Source organism: Ambystoma mexicanum, chromosome 1q, assembly GCF_040938575.1.
Source record: "Ambystoma mexicanum isolate Mex_15411 chromosome 1q, UKY_AmexF1_1, whole genome shotgun sequence".
Classification (NCBI taxonomy): domain Eukaryota; kingdom Metazoa; phylum Chordata; class Amphibia; order Caudata; family Ambystomatidae; genus Ambystoma; species Ambystoma mexicanum.
Window position 1 is genome coordinate 1510081703 of NC_090922.1, and position 18353 is coordinate 1510100055.

Below are 18353 nucleotides of genomic sequence, written 5' to 3' on the forward strand. Positions count from 1 at the left end.
ATGCCTATGTATTGCTGCAGCAGGGAAGGAGGACGCCATTATCAGGTCTGACCCCAAATATTTGGAATCCACAGAATTGCTCTGCATCCTTTCAGCAGCAGCAACCTCCTCCCTGTCTCACCAAATGGATGCCGGTATACTGCTGCAGCAAGAAAGGAGGCCAGTCATTCTTAGGTCTCAAACCAAAATATTTGGAATCCCCAGACATACGCTATATCCTTTCACCAGCAGCAGTCTCCTTCCTACCTCACGTAATGGATTCCTAAGTACTTCTGCAGAAGGGAAGGAGGTCGGACATTCTCAGCTCTGACCTCACATATTTGGAATCCATAGACATGTTCTGCATTCTTTCGACAGCAGCTGCCACCTTCCTGCCGCACCGAATGGAGGCCTTTGATTGCTGCAGCAGGAAATGAGGCCGGTCATTCTCAGGCATGACACCACATATTTGGAATACACAGACACGTGCGGTATCCATTCTTTAAAAAAAAAAAAAAATATATATATATATATATATATATATATATATATATATAAAGCCTACATGCGCCCATAGGCATCAGAGCGCATATGAGGGGCAGACAGAGAAAGAAATAAACAGGATCCGGTCAACCAGCAGGTTTAGAAAGTAAGATACTAATCAGATGAGTTAAAGAGGAGAGCTTTAATGGTCTTCTTGAAGAGTGCTATGGAGGTAGGATCTCGGGAGGATAGCTCAGTGGCAACATGCTTGCATTGGAAGCAAGACGACACAGAGCAAAACAGATTCAATCCCTGGGTCCCCCCTTAGAAACCTCTGGGTATTAAGCACGTTATAAATAACCTATCATATCATGTCTCAGGGTTCTGGCTGGCTCGTAGCATCTGTGGCAGCATTTTTTCCAAAATAAGTTTTGATTAGTGAAGAGCGCTACATGTTTGAAGCTCTTCTCTCTTGGCAGCCATTTTAGTGCTGGGCATACAGTGTAAGAATAGTCTAGCGGCTCTATTCGGCACTAGTTGAAATTGTATGAGGAGTCATTTTTGGAGGCTGCAATAGAGGGGTGCTGCAGTATCCCAGTTTGCTTAGTGTTATGCCCTGTATTAGTTTGGTCTTTTTGTTTATGTTATGTTATGGTGCATTTGTATAGCGCCTATATAGTGACAGGAGGACCTTCTGCATCCCTTCCATGAACTTTGACACCTGTGGACCCAGGCACTGGAGACAGGACAGAGACAGAGGCTGAAAACAGACGCCCGGGCAGTTGCTTCAAAAGTCACCTTTAATGCATGTTCACAAGACACCAGAAACAGCAGCATTGAGATTCCAAAATCATTGTGTTTTTATACACTTCTGAGACTGATGCAACATTACATATAATTGCACAGTACAAATTTGATTGGTCCCTTAAACCAGAAATAAACCCCTACTTGTCTGTGATTGGCTGGTTTAACTGTCACTTACCAAGCCCACATGACTTCATTTTGGCAAGCATGGATTGAGTGACATATAATCTGATATGCTTGCGTGAGACTCAGCCGGAACTTATTATTTATCCTTTATCGTCTGCCAAAAGCGGTCCCATATCTGATTGTCAAGAGCTGCCAACTTCACTTGGCAGGCTATACTGTGGGAAAAAATATTGAGTTTGTCTTATTTGTTGCTAACTAAGCAGCTGCTTGCTCTAAGTGGTGTAGCTTTCCCAGGCCTTACGCTGGTCTACTATCCATCACTGTCTACATTTCCTGCATCAGAATATTCAGCTATTTTAACATGTGCTCCCAAGATACCATCTTATATTCGGCATCCATCTTAGGATTCATCTGAACTTGCTTAGCCTAGAGACTCGGCCATGCTACCAAATGACGACCCATTGTACTTTTGTCAATAACTCTTTCTATCCAGTTCTGTAGTATAATATATAGCGCCTTATAGCAACTCACTGAATGTGATGGCATTTTGTTACCAGCAATAATGTGGCATACACATATAGCCAGTCCTATGTTGCCAGTGTAACAGGTGAATATGTGGCTGCAGGCATGCAAGGTATGGAATTCATAATGCAGCCAAATCCCAATATAAAACTACAGAGAATAAAAGTGCATCATTTTTTTTCTTTCTCTGGATTACCTCATGCATAGAGGACTACATTATTGAACATTATTTATATAACTGACTGATTTAATTAACAATTACTAATCACTAATGCTAACTCATTAACATTATTATGTAGTCCCATGTACAAAGTGTGGTGAAAATACATATTTTGAAATTAATAATGGACAGGGAAAAGAAGATATTAGTATTGTATTGCACAATCTTAACAAATCTTAACAAACATCAAATTTCAGAAGCCCGAGGACGTATGCTCTTTAGGATTTATTTTGAAATTCCTTTTTAAATGTGCACTGGATTTTTCTCTCTTCTTTTCTCTTGCTGTGTTGAATGCAGAAAGCAGGAAGGCAGCAGGAAATCGAAAAAAGATACAGTTATTATAATCTGAAGCTACCATTGTTTGGGACATGAGGGTGTTAACAGAATACATTTTCTGCTAATATGATTGGAAGGAAGTGTATCTGCAGTTGTGCCACGTAGGCAGAATGGGACGGTGCAGAGTTTTGCTGGGAAAAGTCTGACAGAGGGAGAGGCACTTCACTTTTGCTGGGCTCGAGAGACGGATGATCTTGGTGTCTTGGCAATGGCTTGGAATTTTCGCTGTGCATATCAGACACTGAGATTACAAAGGCAACCCCTGCCGACTGGGCCCGCTCTTCTGAAGGAGGTCATTTAGAGGACCGGCTATATGTGTATGCCACATTATTGCTGGTAACAAAATGCCATCACATTCAGTGAGTTGCTATAAACTTCAAGGCGCTATATATTATACTTCATTATCCATCCTTTTCTGACAATTTGGCAGTGGTCCAAGCCACAATTGGAGGAAACCCAACTTGCGCTCTTTTTTATTTTCCATCATAGCAATTCAACAAAATGAATATTCACATTTTACACAATAAATCACTGCTTAACCAGCATAAAATCAGAATTCATCTCAAATGAGTCCATTAGTTCTCCTAAAATATTGAACATATTTTTCTCCAACAGAATTGTCCATAGTACAATGTTCTTTTTTTTTAACCCAATATTTGAAGCCAATTATAAAATAATAAACTAAAATAAATAATTAAAACAATGAATTAACATAACAAATTAAAATAATTATATAAAACAATAAAGGTGTGGGACTCTATCCTTCCAGGATGCATCGGAATTAATGCACCCACAACGCTGCAGGTTCAGTTCAATTCAGTTTCATTGATGACAATGATGTCCACCTCTGAGACGTCCCCACCATCAACTTTACATCATCTGGTTCATCTGTTGAATTCTGTCATCCTGGCACTCTTGGATGGTTTTCCATAGGAGTCATCTTTTTTTGGCATCCCGGTTACTTTGTCTTTACCTCCATCCGGAGGCAGGCATCACTTGATCTTCATCCCGTGGACTCCAGGACTCCATCACCTCCCCTGTCCTCCGGTCCTGTGACCTCCAACCTCAAAATACAGATTAATGATTCTAAGTCACACAGAAAATAGACAGGTTAAGTATATAGCACAATACAAATTTCACCCTTTTACCAAAAATAAAATATTTAATCCAAAACATTTCGCCCTTTTTCTTTGGTCTCTGAAATTAAGCACATGGTAGAGAGAAAACAAACATACACAGCATCATTGATCATTTAACATATTTCAACCTTGTAATAAAATAATTTCATTAGCTTCAGCACCCTTTTAATGATCATCAGATATAGTATCTTTATTTACATCTATTCCATTACAACAATCAACCACATCTATTTTTATTTCTCTGGTATTGGGCACTATAAATAGACCCATGTGTTTTCTTTCATGCATTTAGGGCACTTGATCTGTTTCTACACACTCAAGCCTCCTTACTTCATGTTTGGGATGCCAGGGCTTAATTTGGTTAACATGAGCAAATTGCTCTGTTACTGTTTCACCCTCTGTTTTTAATATTTTATAAACCACTGGAGACACCTTATCTATGATTTGAAATGGCCCCTGCCAGGCAGAAAGAAATTTAGAATTTTTCTTTTTACCTTTGCCAAAATTAAATTTATACACCTGATCCCCCACACAATACTTTTTCACAGAGGTCTTTTTATCATAATATGATTTTGCACTGTCAGCGGCTTTTCCCAAATTCTGCTGCACAAAAGCAAATGCATGTTGTAAATGCTTCCTCAGTTCTTCCATATATTCATGAACTGTAGATGCGCTTACAAGTGTCTGTTCATGTGTCCTGTACAGCATGTCTTGTGGTAACACCATCTTCCTACCTGTCAATACTTCATGGGGGCTGATACCTGTTGTTTTGGCAGGTGTCAAAACCAGAGGTAAACATAAATCCCAGCTGGAACCTGCCTCTGCTACAAACTGCTTTAATATGTCCACAACAGATCTATTACAACGTTCAATTTCACCAGAAGAGGTGGGTCTATATGCAACATGTAGTTTTCTTTTCACTCCCAGTATTTGCCACACCTTACTCATTAAAGCGCTTGTGAAATGACTTCCTCTGTCTGATTCTATTCTTTGTGGTAACCCAAATCTTGAAAATATATGATTCACCAGCAAGGTAGCTGCTGTTTGAGCACTACAATCTGGTGCAGGAATACACTCTATCCATTTTGACATTAAACAGACCACACTCAAAATATACCGGTTCCCCCTGCTCAACATTTTACAGGCCCAACATAGTCTATTTGCAAATCTGAACATGAAAGAGTTAAGCCTCTTTTCATTAATGGGGCTCTATGCATTGGTGAATCAGGTTTAAATTGGGCACATACTAGACATCCCCTAGTATATAATTCCACATCTTGGGACATATGTGGCCAGTAAGCATAATCTTTCAGTATCTCTAATGTCTTCTGTGAACCTATGTGTCCTTCAGTTATTGCATCATGTGCATGGTGTAGCATTAGCCCTCTGAATGAAAGGGGCACCACCCACTGTAGCTGTCCTGTTATGGACTCTCTAATCATGCGTCCATCCTCTAGTCTAATTCGTTTTTTTATTCTTTAATAGCACCCTCAACTCTTCCTTTCCCACGCAATCATTTTCTGTTCAATGATTTTGTTCAGGGTCTATCAAATGATTATAATAGATTCCCAAAATTGGATCATCCTTTTGTGCCTGAATCAGATCTTGGTCTGGTGTATCATAACTCCATTGCACCACTGGTTGATCTACCTCTTTTGGAGCTTTAGAGCATGTAACTGCATCAATTTGTATTTCACCCAGTAAATGTTCAATAGGTAGCAACTCTCCCATCACAGCCCCAATTTTGGCTAAATTATCTGCTTTATCATTTCCCTCCTTATCCTCTCCTGGAGTTTTTAAATGTCCACACATTTTCCTCCAGTATATTGTCAAATCATTCTCTGGCACCAATTTGTCAATGGCTTGTATCATTTTTCCATGTTTGAGAGGCTTTTTATTGTATGTAATCATGCCTCTCGCTTTCCAGCCAGGTAAATATTCCACAAAGCTATTTCGTGCATAATCAGAATCAGTCACCAGGACAATTTCATAAAATTCATTATCAACTGAAGTAGTAATTGCTTTATAAATGGCTGCCAATTCCGCTACCTGACTGCCCCTAGCCCCAATTCTCATCCCTATACTGGGAATGCATTCACATTTCAACCAGACATTTCCTATTCCTGACACCAATTGTTTATTACTGTCATTTTCAATGTGAAAAGCACAACAGTCAACATATACAGTTGGCAAGTCCTTGCACGTCTTTTCACCAAAAGCTTTGTGTGGTGACTGTCCAAATTCCTGTAAACTAGATTCCACTTCTACTTCATTTGACACATGTTCAGCTGCACAGTCATGTAGATCTGCCAAACCTTGAGCAATTGGGCTCTTTTTATTTTGGCCATATCTCACTTCTACAGGAAAGCCCTGCAATGCCAGTGTCCATGAAGTAAGCCTGGACACTGCTAGGTTGCCTGACCTAATTCTTGTACTGTCTACAAATTGCAATGGTTGATGATTTGTCGCAATAATTACCTTTTCTCCTTGAACAATGGGGCGGAAATGCTGTAGCGCCCACACAGTGATCAAAAGGGTCTTTTCTTATTCACTGAATTTGATTTCACTTGGGAAAATGCTTTACTTGCATACGCAATGGTTTTGTGATTCAAATCATGTTTTTGTGATAACACTGCTGACATACAATGTTCAGAGAAACCTATTTCTATAAAGAATTCCCTATCCTTTATGGGGTTTGCTAAACATGGTGCCTTTATAAGACATTCCTTTAATTCAGCCACTGCCTCAGATTGCTCTTTTTCCCACTTCCAGGGTGTATTCAGCTTCAGTAGTTTAGTCAATGGTTGAGTCATTTCAGCATAATTTTCAATACATTTTCTGTTATACCCCGTCATTAATAATAAACTTTTCAAACCTTTCACACTTCTAGGGTCTTTTAGTTTTTGTATGGCCTCTACTTTCTTCTTTTGTGGGTTTAGTCCATGTTCAGTCACTTCATGGCCTAGAAAATTCACCTTTTTCTTGCAGCTTTGTGCTTTCTGTAAAGATACTTTAGCACCTGCCTTTTGTAATTGACCAAGAACATGTCTAATTTCATCAAAATGGCTTTTTAAGCTTTCATTTTTTCATCATTACATCATCCACGTACACTATGGTTCCTCTTTCTGCTGCATCAGGCATAGCCTTTCTCAAAAATACTCCAAATTCACTCCCACTATTGACATACCCAAATGGAACTCTAACCCATGCGTATTGGGTCTTATCAAATGAAATTGAAAATAGATTCTGAATCTCCTCTGCCAATGGCACGCACCAATATCCAGATGTGAGATCTAATGTAGTAAACACTTTTGAGCCATGCACCTGAGCCAGGCCTTAATCAATGAATGGCAGTGGCCATCTGGACACTGGCACTCTTTTATTTAATTCTCTCAAATCTGCACATAGACGCCATTGATCATTTGGCTTTAACACACCTAGAATAGGTGTGTTGGATGTGCTATGAATAGGCCTGATAATTCCCAGAGACTCCAAATTTATGATTATCTCTGCCAATGACTCTAAACATGCCAGTGGCAATCTATAATGGCACACAAATACTGGGCTTCTACTACACCCTTCCGGTAGTGTGGCAACATGTAAGTTATTTAGGCCGCAATCATAAGCAATATTTTTCTCAATTCATTATTATCTTCATGGCTACCACATGCATCTGCTGATAAAATCTGCTCCTCTACCATTTTTGAGAATTCTGGGAAATCTTCCAGTGGAGGAATCTCTGTGCTTTCTTCCAACTGTGTGGCTGTGTCTCTCTGCAAAGCTGCCACTTTTAAATATTTTGGCATATCAGCTTCTACTTCAATGGGCTGATTTTCTGTTTCATTTTCATTTAAGTCAAATACTATATAATACTTTTGATGACAGCACACTGTCTCATTTGAATCATAAGGGTACACAGATTGAATTTTAAAGATTCCTTTGGGCTGAGAATCCAGGTATTCTGGCAACACACCCCTGGCATCCACATACCTTTCAGGGATATTTCCAATCATCATGTTATTTAGATCTGCAGTATAATGTGATTTTTGTATGGCCATTCCTAATGAAGAATTTTCCTCTAAATGAATATCTTGACACCCTCTATTATTTACCATAATGTTTACAGACCCTTCACCAACATCTATCAATGGAATGTATTCATAATCCAGGCCTTGCTGTTTTATAGATTCATTCAAGCACACAAATGCATCAGAATCCTTCATCTGCTGTCCATTTTTTCACTTTAGCATTATTGCAACCTGCTTGCTGAATGCAGGGTTAATAGTATCCTTCCTCAGCTGTAATTCAATTGCATATGGGACCAGTTGTACGCAATGATAAGCCCTTCTTTTGTCTTCAAATTCAGGTGCAGGCCCACCTAGGCGTGAACATATTTTTTGATTAAGGAAATCTAACACGATACACATTCTGTGCATGATATCATTACCCATGTAAAAGTCATTGTGTGTCCCGCTCACTATACACACATTATGGTAAATTGTTTTCTGCCCAATACTAATATTCAGCATGCATCTGCCTTCAATTTGGTTTTCAAAGCCTGGACTGTCCAAAGTAGATACATATTGGTTCTTAAGTCTAAATTTTGGGATCTCCTCCCTCTCCGTTATTTTCTGCAGTAATTTCTCATTAATAAAGCTTCTTTCCTGTTCAAGCGGTAAGGTGGCTTTTTTTACTTTAGAATGGTCATTTATACAATGTGAACCCATGGTTGCTCATCTTCCATGTGTATTTCAGCAAGAGTAGTAATGTGTTTTTCTGTGTCTGTTTTAGGAGTAGTATTCTGTTTGCATGTCTTCTCTTTTACATAAAAACGTAATGTGTGCTCATCTATTGCAGTTTGCAATGTTTTCCTAGGGTCTAAATAAATTTGTACAGGTTGTTTCTCATTTTCATTTTGCATTTTATCTTGACACATCAAGATAACAGTGACGCTAGTTATACAGCTATTCTGGAGATATACCTCCACTGCATCATTTGTTTTGGCAACGGTGCGACAGTCATTTATATTGCTGATTTGTGATTTTAGTTTCTTAGGTCTCAATGGTTTTTTGGTTAAGGACCACAGTACTCCATTCACCCCATCTATAAGAGGAGACAATCTGTTCAGGCAATCTGTCCCCATCAAAAATGGAATTTCACAAATAGATGTGATCAATACCTCCTGTTTTATTCTGTGTTTTCCTATCTTTATGTCAACCTCGGTAACGCCTATAATAGGCACATCCTCCCCATTACAATTATGCACGGGGCATTCATTTTGCCTCACTGTGATCTGATTCTGTGGAGATCTCCCTTCATTGATGCTTTTTACCAATTCTTTGGACATAATTGTGGCCTGTGCGCCAGTGTCAATCATTGCAAATGTTTGGCATTTTTCTTCCACAGGGATGGGAGCATAACACCTGTCTTCAACTTCCTCTAATACACATAAGAAGTGTGAATTCTTACTAATTTCAGGACCCATCTTTCTCGGGCCTTTTTCACTTTTTGCTAAGCACACTGGTAAATGGAAAGACATTTTTCCCTCCTTTCTGTCCATTTCTGTGTGAGAGACGTTATTCATTTCCCCATGTTCAGAGGTTGTTTGGAGTGTGGCCACTGTCCGCCTATCCATCCAGGGATCATCAGAGGTCACACTATAATCCTCCAACTGAACATGTGTAACAACATCACTTGGCAATTTGTCATTGTCTAACTCTGTGCATTTGTAATCATTTAGTATGGTACCAGTTCTTTTAACTTCTTCAGAAATATGTGGCTCAAAGAATACTTCAGGTGATTGACCTGTACCTTCCTTTTGAGTATTTCATTTTTCTGCCTGTGTTTGGTTATTGTTCTGATTGCCCAGGGAAGGAGTTATATCATCCCCACATACTCCATGTTCAATGGTATTCCCCATACGCGAGCCATTTTTCTTAAATCTGTCTCTTTGTTCTTTTGGAATTTCAAGTTTTTCTGTTTCATTTGTACAAATCTCCACTGTTTGATTTAGCTCTAGGTTAAACCGAACTTCTTTTTTAGATGTATTTGCAATTTCTGTCACATGTTCATTTACTGGTACTTTCCTTTTTAAATCATTAGGAATCTCAGGGTCACATCAGAGCAATCTGTTTTCTTGGCACTGGAGGTATCAGAAATACTTAGTTACTTATCAGAAACTGCCCGGTCAGTACTATGGCCTTCTGCCCCCTCCTTTGATGACTGCTTTTATGCTATACAGAGCTTTCCTATTTGCTCAGCCAACATTTTCACTTGGGCCTCGAGACACTGGAATCTTTTCATTTCTCTAGAATCCTCTCTCTGTGGCCTAGATCGATATTGGTTGTTTTCCCCCTGATTGAATCTATTCTGATACCTCTCAGGGGAATGATTTCTATTGGGTTTGTTCCCGAATTCTTGATTCATATGTGGAGGGGAGCGGGGTGCACCCATCCTTTGGTTGTAGTCCCCTTTTGGTGGTGAATCATTGTATTGACGTGGAGCGTAATTCATATTGTGCCTCATGTCCTGTCTCTCATGCTCTGGGTACTGACCACTATGTTGATTCCCATTATCAGTAAATCGATCCACATATCGGGGTCTATCCTGATTGCCATATATCATGGTGTTGGGATAAAATCTGCTCTGTGTTCCCAATGTCTGGTAGAGACCATTATTTCTTTGATCCTGACTTTGTCTCTGGTTATTGTTCATACCTGCCGCATCAGGCCGATATCCTGCTCGGGGCCTATCTCCTAAGTACCTAGGGATTATGTAGCTATCCCTATTACTAGGATCATGTGATTGAAACATTGGTGCAGAGTGACGAATTTTGTTGGTTACCCCTTTGTTCAGGTGTCAAATTATTTTTACCTGGACTTTGAGCAGACTCAAGGAACATTTTGGATGACCTGATTTCCATCACTGTTGCTGAGGGTTCTTTAGATTTTGGTCTAGTGTCTTTCATTTTATCATTTTCTTTACCCTGACAATAGAGTACCTCATATAGTTTTGTGCTTTGGTGTACAATCCATTCACGGACCAACTGTGATATGATATCTTTCTGTAGCCCATAGAAGTAAGCAGTTTTAAATTCATTTGAATTGGGGTCAAAAGATACTTCAAAACGAGAATAAGCTCTTTTTAAGTTATGCAAAAACTGGCGAGGTGACGTATTAGGCCCAGCCGTAATTGTGTAAGCAACTTTTTTCGCCTCCTGTTATGACTGGAAAGGAGAAAAATGACGCCTAATCTCTTTTTCAAACCCTGCCCATGTCATATTCTGCTGTTCATTTAATCCCCTAATGATACTGGCTGTGGGGGCATCCAGAGTTAAATGAAAATATTGTCTGTATTGTTCCTTAGGTATCTGGAGGGCTTTAAATATGTCATGCACCGCTTCTAAGTGGTCCTCTATGCAGCACTTCCCTCCTTTTTTAAATGGTTTGATCGGGGCTTTGATGGATTTCATTATCTATATGGGGCTACTCGCTGCTATGCATGGAATTGCACTATTTTGTGAATCAATTCTGGTTTCAGGTGTATGAGATTGGTGGCGGCCCCCAATGGGTGTATCAAATATATACATTACTGGGGGACTATGAACCAGTAATGGGGCCATGGACGCATAGTTCACTGGTGTAGATAAATCAGTGATAACAGCCACAGGTGGCACTCTATATGAAAGTGTGGTGTTCCTGAATGTAGGTCCAAGGCTCTCCATATATCACAAGAGTATTATAAGAATAAGGAAGGTTTTGTGTATGATGGGGCCATAAATAGGGGAGGAAATTATGCTCACTACCAAGTAATTTACCACCAGAAGATACCGCCAATAGTGTATATTACTAAGTTATCCAATATAGTGTAATAAAACATGGTCACTGGAAGGAGGTAAGGCCAAACCCAATCTAGATGGAACGATAAGTTATCACCAAATTACCACTCTCCTTTTGGCGGTAAGGAAATACTGCCAGACCCCAAATCTACACAAAATACCCTACAGTTCCCATACTACATTTTTAGATATTCATAATGTGTGTGTAATACATGAGACACCCTCCGCTGTGTGGGGCATTCTGACCCCAAAATATATATGTCACCCAATATGTAGCTTTTGTCTTCAGAAAGCAATATAATTCTAATTTTCGCAATGCTGGAAGCATTAATGAGCCTGGCATGTTACCTGTATTAAGTTTCAGGGGTGAGGGGTCTAGGACCTTCTCTATGATACCATTGGCATGATCTCAAAGGGATGTGGGTTGAATGCCCTTAGGGACTGCGGTGCAGGTCAGTGCAGAGAGTATGGTAGTATTAAGTGTTTGGCTGTGGTTGTGAGATATCAGTGTAATGTGTGCAGCAAGGTAGGTGGCCTCTGAGTCTACACTTTGGGTGCTGGGAGACCTGTGTAAGAGAATATGTGTGCAGCTAGGCTGATTTTTTATGAAGTATACCTGCATTCTAACACACTGTTTAGGTCTTCAAGGAGTTGTGTAGGTATGTGTGCAGCTAGGCTGAAATTGATTGAGGGGTAAAGCTACATTCTATTACTCGTTGGTGTAAAGTGGAGAGTGAGCATATCGGTAGGAGTGAATGTCTGTGATTACATGACGGAGGATCCGCACCTGGTTATCTTTGGAGCTTGATGAGCAGGTTGTGTCTGTCCAGGTGGTTCAAAGTACAGAGTATGCTGTGTTAGCCTGGTTGGATGGTCCTTTTCCAGAGGCTCTTTTGTAGGTGTTAGTGGGCCCATTTTCCAGGTCCCTGGTCATAGTTCATGGCTGGAGGCTGGGTAGTTCCTGACTTGTTTGTGGTATCGAATGATTCTCTGGATTTTCCAGCCAGACATAGTCACTATTGTGCCTCCGGTGAAGGAGTTTTGGCCTTATTCCTAGGGAGGCCAGGTTTTGGGTGCATTTACAGGCCCTAAACAGAAATCCCTGTCCCCTGAAAAGCTTCATTAAACATTGCAACCAAAGACGTTTGTGCTATGCTTTCCCTGGCACAATGTGGCAAGCATTTGAACACCTTTCTCCAGTGACAGCCCTGCATGTGCTTTTATTCCATCTGAATGATAAAAAGTTAAACAGTGCAACAAATGCAGCTCTTTGTGGCCCGGATTCCATCTAAATGACAAGAAGTTATGTTCTACATCAATAAAATGGCCTTGGTTGACTTTTAATGCATGTAAGGGGCAAGAAATTCAACACTCCACAGGAAACAGCTTTTTTCCCTTTCATGTGAACCGCAGCACTTTCCAAATGGCAAAAGAAAAATTACTTTTAAAAGCCACTGAGAAAAGACAGCTCCACTTCAGGGAAATCCATGTGGGGGTAGGGGGGTGATTGACTAAAGCAAGGTACATTATGTTTTCCCCCACAAGACTTCAATCACCTTCGAAGTGGCCCGCAACACTGGACAAACCAGTTTGGCTTAAAGCACGAAACTCCACGGCGAAATGCCCTGCTATCACTGAAAGTGAACTATTCTGCAGTAACCTGCAATGTGATTAAGGGTGACTTCATTCCCTGCTCTGCCAGACTCTAAGGCAGGGGCTCAGAGAGAACAAAGAAAGTGAAGTGTGGATGGAGCATTATAGAGGAGGGGTGAGTCCTTCCGGCAACCCCTACTAAAGATGAACTGACAGACTTCAAAGAAGGGTGTAAAATTCTCTAGTTGCAAGCAGACCCAGGAAGACAGTGGGCTGTGGGGGATGATGCACCCCTCCCACAGAGAAGGACCAATCCTTTCAATTGACATTTAAAGATTGATTTCAACTCAAGCATTTTTCGCAGCACTCAGAATAAGAAATAATTTAGTTTTATGCTATTTCTCCATGCAATTTCCAGGCAGATTTGTAGAGACTAAGTGCATGTTCCTAGGACTTTGTGGAATGAAATGGTCAGTAAAAACTAATTTCTGGCTGATTTAAAAATGGGACAAATACGACAGTTGGTGGAAAGATTGAGATGAACATTATGGATATGCTTGATCATTTGCAGAGTTATAACTGTTATACATTGTGTGAAAAGGACAAAAATGTGCCAAATGGCCATTCTACATTGTACGGATTTTGTAATCGGTTTATCTAACTCCACATTCCACAGCTGCATATGTGGTTCACATGGCTGGGGTTAGTATAAGTTTGGAGTTATGAGGCATAACTCAGTTGTGCTAAAAAGTAGACCTGAGAACAAAGAACAATAATACATCCCAAACAGACAGATGGAGCTCTCTCCCCTTGAACCAATGATGCCAGGGGGCGGAGAGAGGAACGGTAAGCTAACTTATAGAGTACTCCTGCTAGATTGTAAAGTGAATGATGTCGTTTGGGCTACATGAGAGAGGGGCTGTACTAGACAGAGGCACACACAGACACACACAAGAATCCAGGGAGACAGGAGAAGGAGGATGAAGAGAAGGCAGCTGAACAACACCAAGGAGAGTGCAGATACCAAGCCCATTGCCTAGCTGTCCAGAGTGTCCTGAGATCCAGCTGGCTGTCCAGAATCCCATCCAGGAGAATGCAGTGACCAGATCCCTTGCCGTACCTGTCCAGAGTGTCCTGAGATCCAGCTAGCTTTCCAGAATCCCCAACCAAGGCTTACTTTGTACGTAGCAGATAACCCCATTGAAAATCCCACTGAAAAACCCATTGAAATCCCACTGAAAGCCCCAAATTGCCAGTCTAATTCATTCACCTTCCCATAGAAGAATCTGCATTAGCCTGTGTATGTTAGTGTATTCCTTTGATAAACCTCTCAATTATCTCAATAAATCCTTAGCATTATTTTGAAGTAAATCAATTAATTCCCCATTGATGGTACGAGTTGGTTAAAATTCGAAATTAACTCCCTAGTCCCTAGTGTCTTTCTTTAATAACTATAGTCATTAAAGTATAGCCTCAACAGAATTAGTCTCAGTGTGACTGAAAACCAAATTTACCTGTGTATTGTGTGCATTACCACATGAACTTCTAATTTGCATCTGTCCTATTTAAAAACCCAAATCATAGTCCCATTGAGAGCAAACCCGTTTGTCTAGAATGCAATCTGTTATGTATCTCTGTCCTTGTAAACCGATTTCCGATTTTGAAAGCTATACCCCTTCCCTAGTTATCTGTCATTGCAAATCCTGTATAAAATGAATTTGCATTTGATGTTTGTATATTTCCTTTTGCATTTGCTTTCTCCCGAAATCGATTGTTCCTTTACTTTCCAGGTTGCTATGGTGAGCTGATTAGTATCCTTTAAGCTTCCCTATCTCATCAAGGGTAGCACCACGAATTTACTTTCAATTTGTCCCCTAGAAGTTGTGAGGAGCTGTGCGAGTAATAATCAAAATCCGATTCTGCCATTTTGCTCCGAAAATGGGTTTTCACTTTCTTTTCTAGTTGTCTATTTTGGGGTGGTGGGCTTTATTCCAAATCAAAATTTTCTCTCTCTATCCTTAATCCTTGCCACTGCCTTCCATTCAAAGTAATTAAGTTTGCTGATGTTTGCGGGTGAGTGTTGCAGGAAGGAGTGCTAAACTTTGGTGCTATCATTTGATTAAAAACTGTTCTTTTTCCTGTTTTGCCATTAAAGATCTGTGTAAACTGTGATAGGATATCTGAACCAATTGTTCTGTAGGAATCATTGCATTTGTGTTGCCATATATTGGTGGCTGCTGTATTTTTCCTTTTTCCATTAAATAATAAATTAATAAATATCTTATTGAGACACACCGGCCTGGTTCCTGGTCCATTGTGCCACGGGGTGTTTGTGAAGGTTGGGTGCGAGACGGGTTGGAGGCCTACTCAAAGGATCCGTATTTCATTAAAAATAAAACCTGCTTTATTGTACGCCACATTCATTGTCGGGGGAGGAGTTCCTGGCTGGAGTGTGCTGCATTATAAACACAGGGTTGCCTGACTTGAGCATATACCGGCTTGTGTACCCGATACGTGACATGATATGACCCAACCGTAATGTTTAAACCATAATTGCTATGAGGCTCTGCAGTGGTGGCTCTGTGAGTTGATACCCAGGTGGGTAGGGCTTGACACGGGTTTGCCGGGAACAGGGCCAGACACCGTTTGCTGGTGGGGGCCTGCGATGGTGGCTCTCTATGTTAGTTCCCAGATGGGTAAAGTTTGACAGGAGCGGGTCCAGTCGCATTAAACTATGTGAGGAGCTGCTACATTCGAAGAATGTGGTGGTGCGTAGGGTCTGTGGATATGTTTCCATGGTAGTGTTGGCATCTCCTAGAGTGATCGCGCTATGCTTCCTCATGGGAAGGTAGTGAGTATGCTCGGTGGTGGGTATTGTTGAGGTCTGGTTTATGCTTGGTAAGGGGAGGATTTGGTTTATGGTGTCAAGCTGGGGGACTGACTTTTTAGCCACGGTATTAACTTGGTATTTGAAAGGGAGTACTAAGTGAAATATAATCACCGTGTGTTTGACTGTTTGTTTAGGCATGAGTGTGGACATTTAAAGGGTGTAGCTCCCTCCCTCAGGGATTACTGCCCAAAATGATGACAGTGATTACACCTGATGCCGATTTCCGACCATCCAACCTTGGACTGTGCATGGGCTTTAGCTGCCTAAGAACAGTCCTTAACTCTCAGGATGTCCAGGAAATCCTTGCTCCCCCTGAAGGCCACCATTCATTTCTGCTGTGCTGGGGTTGCAGTTCAGAGGAAGCCAAGTCCCTCCTCACACCATCCCACACCACAAACACAGCAGTGAGAGACAGCAGTAGGGGATATGATATGATATTTTATTTATAGCGCGCCTATACACAAGTGTTTGGGGTTAGAGGAAACGGATTAATAAATGTTACTTTTGATGGTTCATAGCAATTCAGTCCATAACTGATGTGGAGCAAAATGCTAACATGATGTTGTGCAGTGTCAAATCCACATGCACCTTTTAGCAGGCATGCGCTTTATCCATCCACCATGCTGACATATACTAGATTCAGCCCAAGTCTCACACACAGGCTCACACTCTTGCTCACATCTGGGGTCACCTTTGAGGAAATGCAGAGTCCTAGTTAAAAGTCTTGGCTAAAATTCAGAGTCTGCATTAAAATTCGGAGTCACCGTTAAAATGCGCAGTGTTCTCTCCCTGCAGAGCTTAAGCAGGCAAACCATGTTTACCTGGGGAACACGGCTGACATTTCTGCTGTTTTCACAGTAAAGCAGATCTTTGTATGATAAACTATGACAAAATACTGTGTGCAGTGCAGTTGTAACACCATGCACATACCTGCCTCTGAGCCGCCCCTGCCAATAAAACACTTTCCAGCAACGGTCCTTGGTTGAACATGTTTGCCAGCGCCATAAAGTGCCTGCAGGCGCCTTCAGGTGCCTTGGGTCAGTTTGATAATTGTAGTCCTTTCTTCCTGGCGATGCTTGCAGATAAGACTGAGTGACGTGGCCCCTCAGAGGCAAGGTTTCCACACGTTCACGAAACATGGCTGCCAGTGTCACACTGCGATGCTCGTGCAGATAGCCACTGCTCACGACGTCTCGAATCTAAGACTGAGCAAAGGTTTTTGCATTCTTGGCTGAGTTGGTATGCGCCTCAAAGACTGGGCGGATGTCGTCCGTGATGAGTCTGTGGCGTTGAGGATTAGATCCTATGGGAGCCTCACATTGGAGGGGTGTGGCTTTGGAAAAGAACGCTCCCAATGAACTTGTCTTGCCCTGTTACTCAGCAACGATTTAAACCAATAGCGAGCCGTGTCTCATACGGCATGATTGTTTTGCAATATGTCAAGGGCCATTATTTACCAACCACCTAGGCTGCCAGCAAATCTAGTCTTCTTGTGTTTGTGCACTGTATAACACATACATAAAAAAGGAAAACACAAAAAAGGAGCACTGCTTTCACTTTTTTGAGCACCATTTTTGAAGGTCTCTTTCGTGTGTAAGAATGTGGTTTTGGTGACATGGTGTGAGCGAAAACGTAATTGTCATGGAGACGATCTGTGCTTCTGCAGTTGTTGGATGGATAAGTGTGGGGACATCACGTGATCGCGGGAGCGTGTTCTCGCGAGATCTCGATACACGGGATCTCGCGAGAACACGCTCCGCGGGAAAACGTTCCCGCTTCAGAGTTGGCGCCCTGCCAGCTAGAGCGGTCGCACAGGAGCGCTGCTCCTGATTACAGAAAAAGGAGACTCAACTCCAGAACCATCACTACAGCTCATAGGGCATAACACCACAGCCACTGGAGGCTTCATGGGGGCCCTATGAGCTTACGGCGTGCCACCGGTGAGCACAACCCTTCCACAGTGAAGTAACTGGGGAAGCACAGGACTTGGTCAGCGAACAGTGAGTAAGCGCCCTATGCCACCAGTCCGCCCTAAGACATTCTCCCATGTTCTCGGTCAATAAAGACTGTTAGAAACCCTACTGCGTCCTGTCTTACATTCAGGCCACAACATATCTGGCGACGAGGATACCTGAAGTCCCACGGACCCACCATGCAAGGCGCCACGCCACCCCCTGCGTTTCTCCCCCTGCCAGGGACACCGGCGATTCCGTGGATGCAATGGGAACCCCTTTTTTCCACCTACTTGGAAGCGGTGGGCGGCACGCGATATGCCCCAATCAGGAAGAGGGCGATGCTGTTGAATGCGCTAGGGGTTGAAGGTCAGCGTATCTTTGCAGGCCTTAAAGAAATACCGGCGGCCGACGAAGACGCCGATGACGACGACGTGTACAAAGAAGCCACGCGTCGCATCATGAAGAGGTT

The 18353-nt window shown here is 41.7% G+C and overlaps 1 long non-coding RNA gene across 1 annotated transcript; it reads right to left on the reverse strand.

Annotated features, from left to right (window-relative positions):
- Positions 1-1243: 1243 nt before the first annotated feature.
- Positions 1244-17214, reverse strand: LOC138550625 (uncharacterized). The gene is made up of 2 exons (XR_011294380.1): positions 16860-17214; positions 1244-3534 (listed from the first exon to the last, which is right to left on the reverse strand). It is a non-coding gene; the product is annotated as an uncharacterized lncRNA (long non-coding RNA).
- Between the last annotated feature and the right edge of the window lie 1139 nt (positions 17215-18353).